This window comes from Dromiciops gliroides, chromosome 2, assembly GCF_019393635.1.
Source record: "Dromiciops gliroides isolate mDroGli1 chromosome 2, mDroGli1.pri, whole genome shotgun sequence".
NCBI lineage: Eukaryota > Metazoa > Chordata > Mammalia > Microbiotheria > Microbiotheriidae > Dromiciops > Dromiciops gliroides.
Window position 1 is genome coordinate 417,070,379 of NC_057862.1, and position 11,806 is coordinate 417,082,184.

Below are 11,806 nucleotides of genomic sequence, written 5' to 3' on the forward strand. Positions count from 1 at the left end.
CTCAGGTCTTCCTGATTTCAAAGTAAATATAAAATAAATTCAGTGTAGGAGATACTAGCATCAGGAGGAGTTTCAGAAAGGCCTTCTTATAGGCAGTGGCATTGGAGCTTTGAAGTGAGCTGGGAATTATAAGATGTGGAGGTGAAGGGAGAGACCAGTACAGGTATGAGGACCAGCTTGTACAAAGGTCAAGAAATAAGATGAGAACAAGAAGTAACTTGGTTAGAATGTATAGTGTGTGGAATTGGGGGTGAGAAGGAAGAATATATTGTAAGCCTGGAAGGGTGGGCTTGAGCCAGACTGTGAAGGCTTGCAAACGCCAAGAAGAGAAGTTTGTATTTTGTCCTAGAGGGATGGACTGGAAACTTTTTGAGCAGGTAAATGGCCTTTCACAGAGACCTCTCTCTTCCCCCATTCTCTCCTCATTTCATATTCCCCCTGTGCACATGCCCACTCATCTCCTACTCTGCTCTAGTTTCTGAATAGGTGCCTCTTCTCCTTACAAAGGTCAGCTCCTCTGGGGGCAGCTAGGTGGTGCAGTGGATAAAGCACTGGCCCTGGATTCAGGAGGACCTGAGTTCAAATTCGGCCTCAGACACTTGCATGACACTAGCTTTGTGACCCTGGGCAAGTCACTTAACTTTCATTGCCCCGCCAAAAAACAAAAAACAAAGGCCAGCTCCTCAACATGTACCCCCTTAATCTTATCTCCTCCTGTCTTCTTCAATAGATGGCCCCCACTATTACCCCCTCTCTCTAATCTTCGGTCTTTTCCCACCTACTACTTACAAACATGCCCAATTTTCCCCTGTCCTTGAACAATCCTCATTAGGTACTAGCTATTATCCTCTACCTACCTCTTTCCTTCCTCAGGTAAACTGCCTGAACGAGTCATCTACACTGGGTACCTCCACTTCCTCTCCCTTGCTCTCTTCTAAACCTTTCTCAATCAAGTTTCCTACTTCATCAATTCAAATACAACTGCTCTCTTCAAAGTTGCTGATGGTCTCTCAATTGCCAAGTCTAATGACCTCAATCTTCATTTTTCTTGACCATTCTTTAGTCTTTCCCACTGTTGACCATATTCTCCTTCCGGATTTTTTCTCTCCTCTCTGGGACAGCACTGCCCCAGCATTTATAATAGTGTTTAACATATAGTGTCTAATAAATGCTTGACTGAGTGGCATGGTCCAATCTGTACTTTAGGGATCTTATTCTAGAAGCCGTGTGGAGGATGGATTGGAGAGGGGAGAGACCTGAGCCTTGATTTTCTTGAGTGCCATTCCCATTTCCCTCAGGCACTGACATGTTAGAAATCCAAAGGTGGTAGCTCCTTTGTCATTTATAATGAAAATAAAACAATTCTATAGGAATTTTTCTTTTCTTTTTTTTTTTGGTGAGGCAATTGGGGTTAAGTGACTTGCCCAGGGTCACACAGCTAGTAAGCATTAAGTGTCTGAGGCCAGATTTGTACTCAGGCACTCCTGACTGGAGGGCCGGTGCTCTATCCACTGTGCCACCTAGCTGCCCCCTATAGGAATTTTTAATTACTTGGACCTAAGAAGTTGAAGGAAAGAATGAACCATGTGATGTTGGTGCCATCTTCCTCAGCAGATGTGAATGTAATGTGTAATGTTCACCATTGACCTTCAGTAGTTTTGACCAATGATGTTATCTGACTCAGCAACTGTTTGAATTATGGACACAAGGTAAAGAACATTATTTTAATTGATACTGGGCTGGAGGTTCCCTTCCTGTCCTTAGAACTGAGCATCTCTTTTGGGGTCTGTAATGAGAGGACAGGAGCCCATTGCTATCCGAGGTCCTGATTTGTAAGTAATATCAGTTCACACATAAATGAGCCTAAATGTAATTTCTTCTGAATGAGGCTTTAAAATCAGAAAGATCAGTTAGACAGAACCTGCCTTTTGCCTTATTACATTAGTATTGAGTGATAGAACTGATGTCACTGGATGCAGTAAGCCAATCTAGAAAATAGAGCAGAGGAAATGAATGAGGTAGTAGAGCCTCAGTGCCCCTTGGCTTTTCAGTCATGTTTTTAGATGCCAGAGGAAAGATTGGGCCTGCATTCTTTCTTGGAAGATAATCTCAAAATCATAGAATTGGAAGGGACCCCAGACAGAGACAAAACATTTATTCTAAGAATTGGTGTGTTAGGCAATTTACTTTCAGGAGCAAATTTCATCAGTATAAATCTTAGTAGGAAACCTAGTGTTGGACCACTGTGTTCTTATCCATTGGAAAGTAAAAAGGATGAGATTCCTATATTCACTGGATCATAGATTCAGAGCTACGAGGGATTTTAGGGGACACCTAGTTCAGTCCCCCCCACACCCCTCCCCATTTTACAGATGAGGAAGCTGAAAACCAGAGATCACACAGCTAATAAGTGACACAAATGGGATTTGAATTGGTTCTCTGGTTCACAATCCAATGCTTTCCCCCCTCTACTCTACATTGTTTACCGGAGGGACAAGACCTATGATTGTTTCCTTCAAGATAAACATTTTAGCTATCTCCTCTGCCATGCTGTGTGTGCTTCTCCTGTGCTATATCTTCTCATGCTGTGTATGCATTCTGGTATTGAAGTGTCCATCATCTGCCTCCAGGACCATAGCTAAGGTAGAACCTATTTGAGAAGAGGCTGCAATTTGGAGCAGCTGGACAAAAAGTACAATGCAGGGAAATTCAGTAAAATTCAACCAATGGTCCCAGTGCTCAGTGCTTGGGATACAAAAATTAATAGGAGCCAAGATCTGTTCTCAAGGAACTTAGAAGTGGCATCTAAATTGGATCTTGAAGGAAGGACAAGACATCCTGATGGACATGGGCTAGTGGTAGTGACAGGGACTCTATTTCAGTCATGGGGGTACAGACATTACAAGCATAAGCAGGGAGACAGGAGAGGGCAAGACATGAATGGAGATGGAGAATAGTATGGTTTTCTTGGGATACAAGTCAGCCAACAAACATTTATGTGCCCTTACTATGTGTCCTTGGATGGTGGGCCCTGAGGCACTGTGCTAAGGCATGGGGTTGCAAAGAAAGGTTAAAAAACCCAGCCTCGGGCAGCTAGATGGCGCAGTGGTTAAAGCACCGGCCCTGGATTCAGGAGTACCTGAGTTCAGATCCGGCCTCAGACACTTGACACTTACTAGCTGTGTGACCGTGGGCAAGTCACTTAACCCCCATTACCTAAAAAACAAACAAACAAACCCAGCCTCTTCTTTCAAGGACTACATTTTTTTTTGGGGGGTGAGGCAATTGGGGTTAAGTGACTTGCCCAGGGTCACACAGCCAGTAAATGTTAAGTGTCTGAGGCCGGTTTTGAACTCAGGTACTCCTGACTCGAGGGCCAGTGCTCTATCCACTGCACCATCTAGCTGCCCCAAGGACTACATTTTCTAATGAGAGAGATAATGTGTAAATAATTAGGTGTGCAGAGGTTCTATTCAGAGCAGGTGAGGGTAAGCTGAAAGGAGAAGGCATTAGCAGCTGGATGACCTGAGGAAGGTTTCCTTCAGAAGGTTGACTTTGAGCTGAGCCTTAAAGGAAGCAGGGAAGCCAGAAGGCTGGGGTGTGGGGCCAGGCTATTGCAGGCAAGGGGGTGATAGCCAGTGCAAAGGCTACAGAAAAGGGAAATGGAGTCTTGTGTGTGAGTAACAGCAAGTAACCCATGTAGCTGGATTATAAAGTGTAAAAAGACCGAAAAGGTAGGGAGAGACCCCCTCATAAAGAGCTAAGTGCTAAAACAGAGGGCTTTTTATTTGATCTGGATGTGATGCTAGAGTCCACTGAACAGGGGAGGGATAGGGTCAGACCTATGCTTTAGAAAAATCACTTTGGCAGATGAGTGGAGAATGGATTGGAGTGGAGAGAAATGTGGCAGAGAGACCAGTTAGAAGGCAGAAGGTGATAGGAGCCAGAATTATGGTTGTGTATATGTGGAGATAAGGTATAGAAGAGATGTCGTGAAGACAGAAACAACAAGATTTGATGATAGATTGAATTTATGGGCAGCTAGGTGGAGCAGTAGATAGAACACCAACCCTGGATTCAGGAGGACCTGAGTTCAAATCCAGTCCCAGACACTTAACACTTACTAGCTGTGTGACCCTGGGCAAGTCACTTAACCCCAATTGCCTCAAAAAAAAAGATAGATTGAATTTATGGGGTTAGTGAGGGTAAGGAGTTGAGAATGACACAAAGGATGCAAGCCTGGATACTGGGAGAATAGGGTGCTCTTGATAGTAATAGTAAAGTTCAGAAGAGAGGGGAGAATCTAAGGGAAAAGATGGTAAGTTCTGTTTTGGATACATTGAGTACAGGGTTATCCAGGCTGAGATGTCAAAGAGGCATTTGGTGTGTGACTAAGGCTCAGTGGAGAGAATCATCGGCAGAAATCATTAATCAACCTATGGGTGCTGATGAGCTAATAAATTAAGAGAGTAGAAAATGAAAAGAGAAAGGGCCCAGGAGAGATCCTTAGGGGACACCCGTAGTTAGTGGGCATGATCTGGATGAAGATCCAGCAAAGGAGAGTGAGAAGGAGTAGTGGGAAAGATAGGAGGAGACAGTAGTGTCCTGAAAAGCTAGAGAGGGGAGAGTGGAGAAAGAGATAGTCATCTCCAGTGTCAAATGCTGCAGAGAGATCAAGGAGTATTAAGATTTTTTTTTCTACTACTTGGTTTAGCAATAAAGAGATAAGTGGTGATTTTTGGAGAGGGTAGTTTCAGTTCATTGATGATGGAGGAAGTCAGACTGCAGAGGATTTAGAAGAGAATGAGAGAAAAGGGAGAAGAGGCACCAATTCTGATGCCTTTCTTTTTCTTTTTTTGCAGGGCAATGAGGGTTAAGTGACTTGCCCAGGGTCACACAGCTAGTAAGTGTCAAGTGTCTGAGGTCAGATTTGAACTCAGGTCCTCCTGAATCCAGGGCCAGTGCTTTATCCACTGTGCCACCTAGCTGCCCCCTTGATGCCTTTCTTGAGGCTGGGCACAAAAGGAAAGCTATAGAATGATAATGAGTGAGGATGGTAGCATCAAATGATGATTTTAAGGCTGGGGAGAAAAGGGCATGTTTGTAGGCAGTAGGGAGTCAGGAGTTAGAGACTGATGATAAGAGAGAGGGATGATAATGGGGGAAATTTGCTTGAGAAGTTGGGAGAAGATGGCATCAAGAGTACATATAGGGGGCAGCTAGATGGCGAAGTGGATAGAGCACCGGCCCTGGATTCAGAAGTACCTGAGTTCAAATCCGGCCTCAGACACTTAACACTTACTAGCTGTGTGACCCTGGGCAAGTCACTTAACCCCAATTGCCCATCAAAAAAAAAAAACCAAAAAAAAAAAAAGAGTACATATAGAGGGGCACCTAGGTGGTGCAGTGGATAGAGCACCGGCCCTGGAGTCAGGAGTACCTGAGTTCAAAGCCGGCCTCAGACACAACATTTATTAGCTGTGTGACCCTGGGCAAGTCGCTTAACCCCAATTGCCTCATTAAAAAAAAAAAAAGAGTACATTTAGAAGGGTTTGCTGCCTTGGCAAAAAGGGCCACTTCTTCATCTGAGACCAGAGTCAAAGAAAAGACAGTGGAGGAAGATAGTGTAGTAACATGGAGATGAAGAGGAGTACAGAAGAAGGAATTTGGTGAAAGGTCTTGGTTTTTTCAGTGATGTATACATCCTTTGAGAGGGCTGGAGAGGGGGTTAGGCTTGAGGAGATATAAGATTTGAAACAGGTGCTGTGGAGAGTGGGTTAGTGAATCAATTAGAGAGAATTAGAATGTTTATCTAGCTGCAATGAAGTCCCAGTCGACATTAGATAACAAATTTGTAGTGCATCCAATTAGCACAGTTTCTTAATTTCCACTGGCTTTTTCCAATAGCAAGTCAATAGGAGAGAAGGAAGCAGTTAGTGGGAGTAATTCAGGGTTGGAGCTTGTCAGCATGTTATTGTCACTAGGACAAGGGAATAAGAGAATCAAAGATGGCGGAGGAGAGTGTAGAGTTGAGTTTGTGAAGGGGGGTAATGTTAGGTAAGACTGGAAAGAGAGATTAGAACTAGATGGGTGAAAGGCCTCTGGTGGCAGACAGAGATGCCTTGTTTAGGTTAAGCTATAAGGGAAAGAAAGGCATGCCTCTAGGAAGGCTCAGTGATTGTGTCTGCCCATGAGGAAGGGCTATTACAAAAAGAAGTGAAGAAAAGGTGTCCAGTGGGGAACACATGCAGGAATCCTGGCATTTGTATGGGGAAATGATGCCTTATCAAGGTGTCATAGCTTTAGTGTTTAAAGAACAGAATAGAAATTTTCCCAGGTAAAGGATACTAGATAGCAGCATATTGAAAGTCAATGAGAGGTGGGCAAACAGTGGATACTTCTCCTTGGATACTTTGATGGATCTATGATCTCCTCAGGGTGGGCACTCACTCTCATAGAGATGATGGAATCCCATCCAAACATTCTCTCATTCCTTCCCTAAACCCTGCATTGGGGGAAGTCTACACAGTTTGTTGCAGAGGCTTTCCTCTAGACGTCTCCTTCAGGGATCTCTCTCTTCCCAGGCTGAACTTTTGAGTTGAAAACAAGCACAGTAGAGGTGAAGGGTCATAGGGTCCTGGATCTAAAGCTGGCAAGGTCTTCCAAAGCCAGTTTAGTCCAGGGATTCTTAACCTTTTTTAAGTGATGGATCACTTTTCCTGGAAAAGTCCATGGACCCCTTCTAAGAAGAATTTTAAATGAATAAAACAAAAGGCACAGGATTATAAAGGAAACCAATTAAATTGAAACAACAGTTATCAAACTCTTTTAAAAGCAAGGCTATGGGGAAATTGAGGGGAAGCCCATCAACTGGGGAATGCTGAACAAGTTGTGGTATATAAATGTTATGGAATACTATTGTGCTGTAAGAAATGATGAGCAGGCAGATTTCAGAGACACCTGAAAGGACTTACATGAACTGATGTTGAGTGAGATGAGCAGAACCAGAACATTGTACACAGTATCAAAAACATTGTGTGTTGATCAACTGTGATAGACTTGACTCTTCTCAGCAATACAATGGTCCAAGACTCATGATGATGGAAAATGCTCTCCAAATTCAGGAAAAAAAGAACTATAGGATCTAGATGCAGATTGAACTATAATATTTCTACTTTTTTGTTTTTCTCTTTTGAGGTTTTTCTCTTTTGCTCTGATTCTTCTTTCACAGCATGACTAATGCAGAAATATGTTTAATGTGATTGTACATATATAACCAATATCAGATTGCTTGCTGTCTTGGGGAGAGGGGTGGGAGGGGGTGGAGGGAGAAAAATTTGAAACTAGAAATCTAATCTATTTACAAATGTTGAAAACTATCTCTACATGTAACTGGAAAATAATAAAATACTTTTATGATTAAAAAAAGCAAGGCTATGGGTCCCAGGTTAAGACCCTTAATCTAGTCCAACCCCCTCAAAAATGAGACTCTGGGAAAATTTTTGACTTGTAACTTACCTAAGGCTGCACTGGAAGTAAATAGGAACAGGAACTGAGCCCAGGTGCCCTGATTCCAAATTTACCCTGATTTCTACCTGCCTTTTAAGATGAGGAGACCCTGATTTTTTAAGGGAGTTCACAGGATCAGATAAAGAGCCCTTGGTAAGGCAGGGATTGAGACAAGTGTCTGCGGGGACAGAGTGTGACCATTTTAGCATAACATGGTAGAAAAAAGCATGGGTTTGGAACTGGAAGACCTGAGTTCTAATCCCATTTTTTCTGTGGACCTCAGTTAACTCATCTAATCTCTAATGTCTCTTACAACCAGCTCTAAATCTCATTAGGACTACAGGAGAGAGTGACTGAGTCAGGACTCAGAAGAAAGAAGAGAGAGAGAAAGAGAGAGAGAGAGACAGCGACAGAGAGACAGAGACAGACAGACAGAGAAAGAGACAGACAGAGACAAAGAGACACCTAGAGACAGAGACAAAGAGAAGGCAGAAAAGGGACAGAAACAGAGACAGCCAGGCAGATTTTGGTTTATTGATCTATCTCTTTGAAATGCTGCATCATCTCTCTTGGCTTTTGTTCTTCACAATACTGCTGGCTGGATGGTTCTAGGGGGTGAGCACAGACCACCTTGGCATGGAAGATACCAGAACAGATGAAAGGAGGTCCTGGCTACAAGGTCTGTCATGGCCACCACCATGAATGAATGAATGATTTATTACATGTTTACTGTGTTTCCTGCTAGAGATGCATACAGGAAAGTAAGACAGTCTGCTATCAAGGAACTCCCTTCTAATGGGGGAGACAATGCAGATGGAAGGTGTCAGATGGAAAAGTCCCATGTCCTTAGGGTATGGTGGCAAAGCAGATATTAATTCTCTCTTTTTTTTTTTTAGTGAGGCAATTGGGGTTAAGTGACTTGCCCAAGGTCACACAGCCAGTAAGTGTTAAGTGTCTGAGGCCGGATTTGAACTCAGGTACTCCTGACTCCAGGGCCGGTACTCCATCCACTTCACCACCTAGCTGCCCCTTAATTCTCTTTTAAAAAATGTTATATCCATGGATAAAGTTATATTAGTTTCTAATGTTGAGTCATTTGACAATACCAGGGACTTTGGTGACAAGAACTTTCTCTTCTGGGTCTTCAACAGATGTTGCTCCTATCAGAGCAGTTTTCAGGTTTCATTTCCACAGGGGTTGTTTCCCAGGATGAGGACTGTGGGCACTGGACTGAGGAAGCATCACCATTCCCGAGGCTCTTGGGTTCAGGGTCTGTCTTCATCGGGGTCTGAGGGGACATGGTGGTGGTATTGGTGACCCGAGCTTTCCAGTACATGTCATTTTCTATCTCTCCCCCAGGGTGCCTTGCTGCTTCGGCTAGGATGGCTCACTCACCCTGTCAGTGGCATTTGGTAGGAAAAGCTGGCTTCCTCTCCATAGGAATTGCCTCCCCAGATATTGGCTGTTAGGTTTGGTCTGGAAGCAAGACAAGATGGTCTGGGAGGTGCTTCTACTCTCAGGGCTCATCTGCTTCTCTGCCCGCTGGTAGTCAGCAGTTGTTGCTGGTGGTGATGGGGAAGGTGGGCCCTTTCTCCACAATGATTTCTCTTCTTATGGATGGCTTAGGGCTGGAAGCAGGCCTGGTAGTTTGGGGAGAACACTTATTCCCAAGGCTTTGGGCTCAGGCTCCTAGGCCATCAAGATCTGAGGAGAGGGGCAACTAGGTGGTGCAGTGGATAGAGCACCAGCCCTGGATTCAGGAGGACCTGAGTTCAAATCTGGCCTTAGACACTTACTAGCTGTGTGACCCTGGGCAAGTCACTTAACCCCAATTGCCTCACCCCCCCCAAAAAAAAAAGATCTGAGGAGAAATGCTGGTCAAGGTGGTGGTTCTGGTGGACTTGTTCTGCACATGATTAAGCATGAATGGGCTATGCTCTTAAGGATGATGATCCACATGCATCCAAGTTTCTAGGACCGTTGATTTTTCAGCTGAAAGGAATCAGAGAGATCTTGGTTTTGTTTTAAAGAGGATGAGGCTTTCAGAGCAAGCAGGGGTCCTCCCAATCAACAGAGAAAGCAAACATTTATATGTATATATAAATATATATATATGTATATAGATAGATAGATAGATAGCTTAGTTATTTCTAAACTATTTCCCCATTGAAGAGTTTACTTGGAATTCAAATTTCCAAGTTAACTCTATGTTATGTAGCTAATTTCTCTAAGGGCCTTTTACTGTCCACCTCGTTCAGGGCACCATAACTAGGACAGGGGCTTACAAGTCTTTATATTCTAAGGCGTTTGGGGGGTTGGTGATAGGCCATATAAGTTTACATATAACTATTATTCCAGGAAAAAATAGAGTGAATTAAACCCAAAGTAAAGGCTGTGGGCAAAGTGCCTGAAAGATTCCCCAGTGAGAGAGTACTTCTCCATGTAATTTCCTCTCTCCTCTTAATCCAGCTACCCAACCCCAAAACCCTTTATGGATTGTTTTCTAATCTATTTACACTATAGCTTTGGCTACACCCGCACATACACACATTTACTTGTATGCACACCACACACGCACACATGCACGCACCATGAATACATACGTATAAATCTTTGAGGACTCAGTCTATGCACAGTGCGCGCATGCACTAGTCTCCTTTGCTGTTCTTCTCACAAGACACGCCCCCCTTCAGACTCTGGGCCTTTTCCCTGGCCGTCTCCTAGGTCGGACTTCTCTCCCTCCTCATCTCTGCCTCGGGCTTCCTTCAAGTCTCAGCTAAAGTCTCACCTCCCACAGGAAGCCTTCCCCGGCCCTGCTTCATCTTAGTGCCTTCCTCTGTTGATTATTTTCCATTTAACCCGTATAGATAGTTTGCTCGTACATATGCTGTCTCCCCAGTCAGACCGTGAGCTACGAAAGGGCAGACACTGCCTTTTGCCTTTCTGTGGATCCCCGTTAGCCGGGCACACACAAAGTGCTTAATCGATGCTAACTGCTCCCCGCCCATGAGTAAAGCCAGACCATAGCCCGGGACGCACTCTCCCTATCCTTGTACATGCATGCATAAATGCGTACATGGACACATGCGTGGGCCTTGAGATCGATTTTGTAAGTTTTCCACCGGAGGAGCAGACAGTAGAGAACTGGAGTCACGCTGCGCTGCTCTACGCTGCAAAGAAACTCGTTCCCGCGGGCGCTCTCAGCTCCCGGGGACGATGCAGTGGTACTTTGGCGGTCCTAGGTTACAGGCTCCTCCGCTAGTGCTTGGGCCGCGAGGAGCGTGAACAGAGCTAGGTTGTGTTGAGCTGGGCTGGGCTGAGCCTGAGCTGAGCTGGGCTAGGCGAGGCGGGGCGGGGCTAGGAGGGGCGGGGCGGGGCGACAGAGACCCTGCGAGGGCAACAGCAATGGGGAGGAGATTCTCGCGCTGCCTGTGCGGGCGGCGCCGTGGCTTAGTTGGTTAAAGCGCCTGTCTAGTAAACAGGAGATCCTGGGTTCGAATCCCAGCGGTGCCTACGGACCTCAGAGTCTCTTTTTCCCCCCTCTCCTTGCGCCCACACACAAAATCTTCATTTTATGCCACCCGGAGACAGGGAGCCCCGCAGGAGCGGGCAGGTAGGGTTAGGGTTGAGGTTGGGGTTGCATTTTCAGGGCCGCCTTTCGGACCGCTCCCTTTTATTAGGCAGCCGCATCCCGAGCCCGAGAGGGGCACCGAACCTTGAGCCCACGGGGATCCTCGCGCCCCTAGTCCGGATCCCTGAGCCAAGGTAAGGGCGGAGCGGCGGGGGTTGGGGTGTGGAGGGTTAACTGCGCCCCCCTGGGGCGGGGGAGGAGGGAGGAGTGGGGGACACTGAGGGGAGGGAGGAGACGGTTTACAAAGTGCAGCTTCCAGGGAGGGAGGGAAGACTCTGTAGGGGCTCCGAAGTGTTTGGGGCTCCTAGGTGGGGGTGGGGGACAGAGAATGTTTGGCGATGGAAGGAATGAAATGAGAGAGAAGGCTCAGAGGTCCTGGGGTATTTGAGGATGGGAAGAACTGAAGTGGAGAAATGGGGGCCCTGAGGCTCAAATGGTTATTTGGGGACTATGAGGAAGGAATTTGGGGATAAAGAGTCAGAGAGCGTTTGAGGATGGGAAGGACTGAGATGGAGAAGAATTGGGGTTCTTAAGGCTCAGGAGATTTGGGGGCTCTGAAGGAGGAATTTGGGGATAAGGGGTCAGAGACTGAGATTGGAAGGGATGTAATGGAAACAATTTGGAATTTAGGGGTTCTGAGTAAGTAAGGCAAGGAAAGGGAAAGAG

The 11,806-nt window shown here is 45.5% G+C and overlaps 1 non-coding gene across 1 annotated transcript; it reads left to right on the forward strand.

The window, feature by feature from the left end:
• The first annotated feature begins 10,948 nt into the window (after nt 1-10,948).
• TRNAT-AGU lies at nt 10,949-11,022 on the forward strand. Its single transcript has one exon. It is a non-coding gene; the product is annotated as a tRNA-Thr (tRNA).
• Nucleotides 11,023-11,806: the final 784 nt, after the last annotated feature.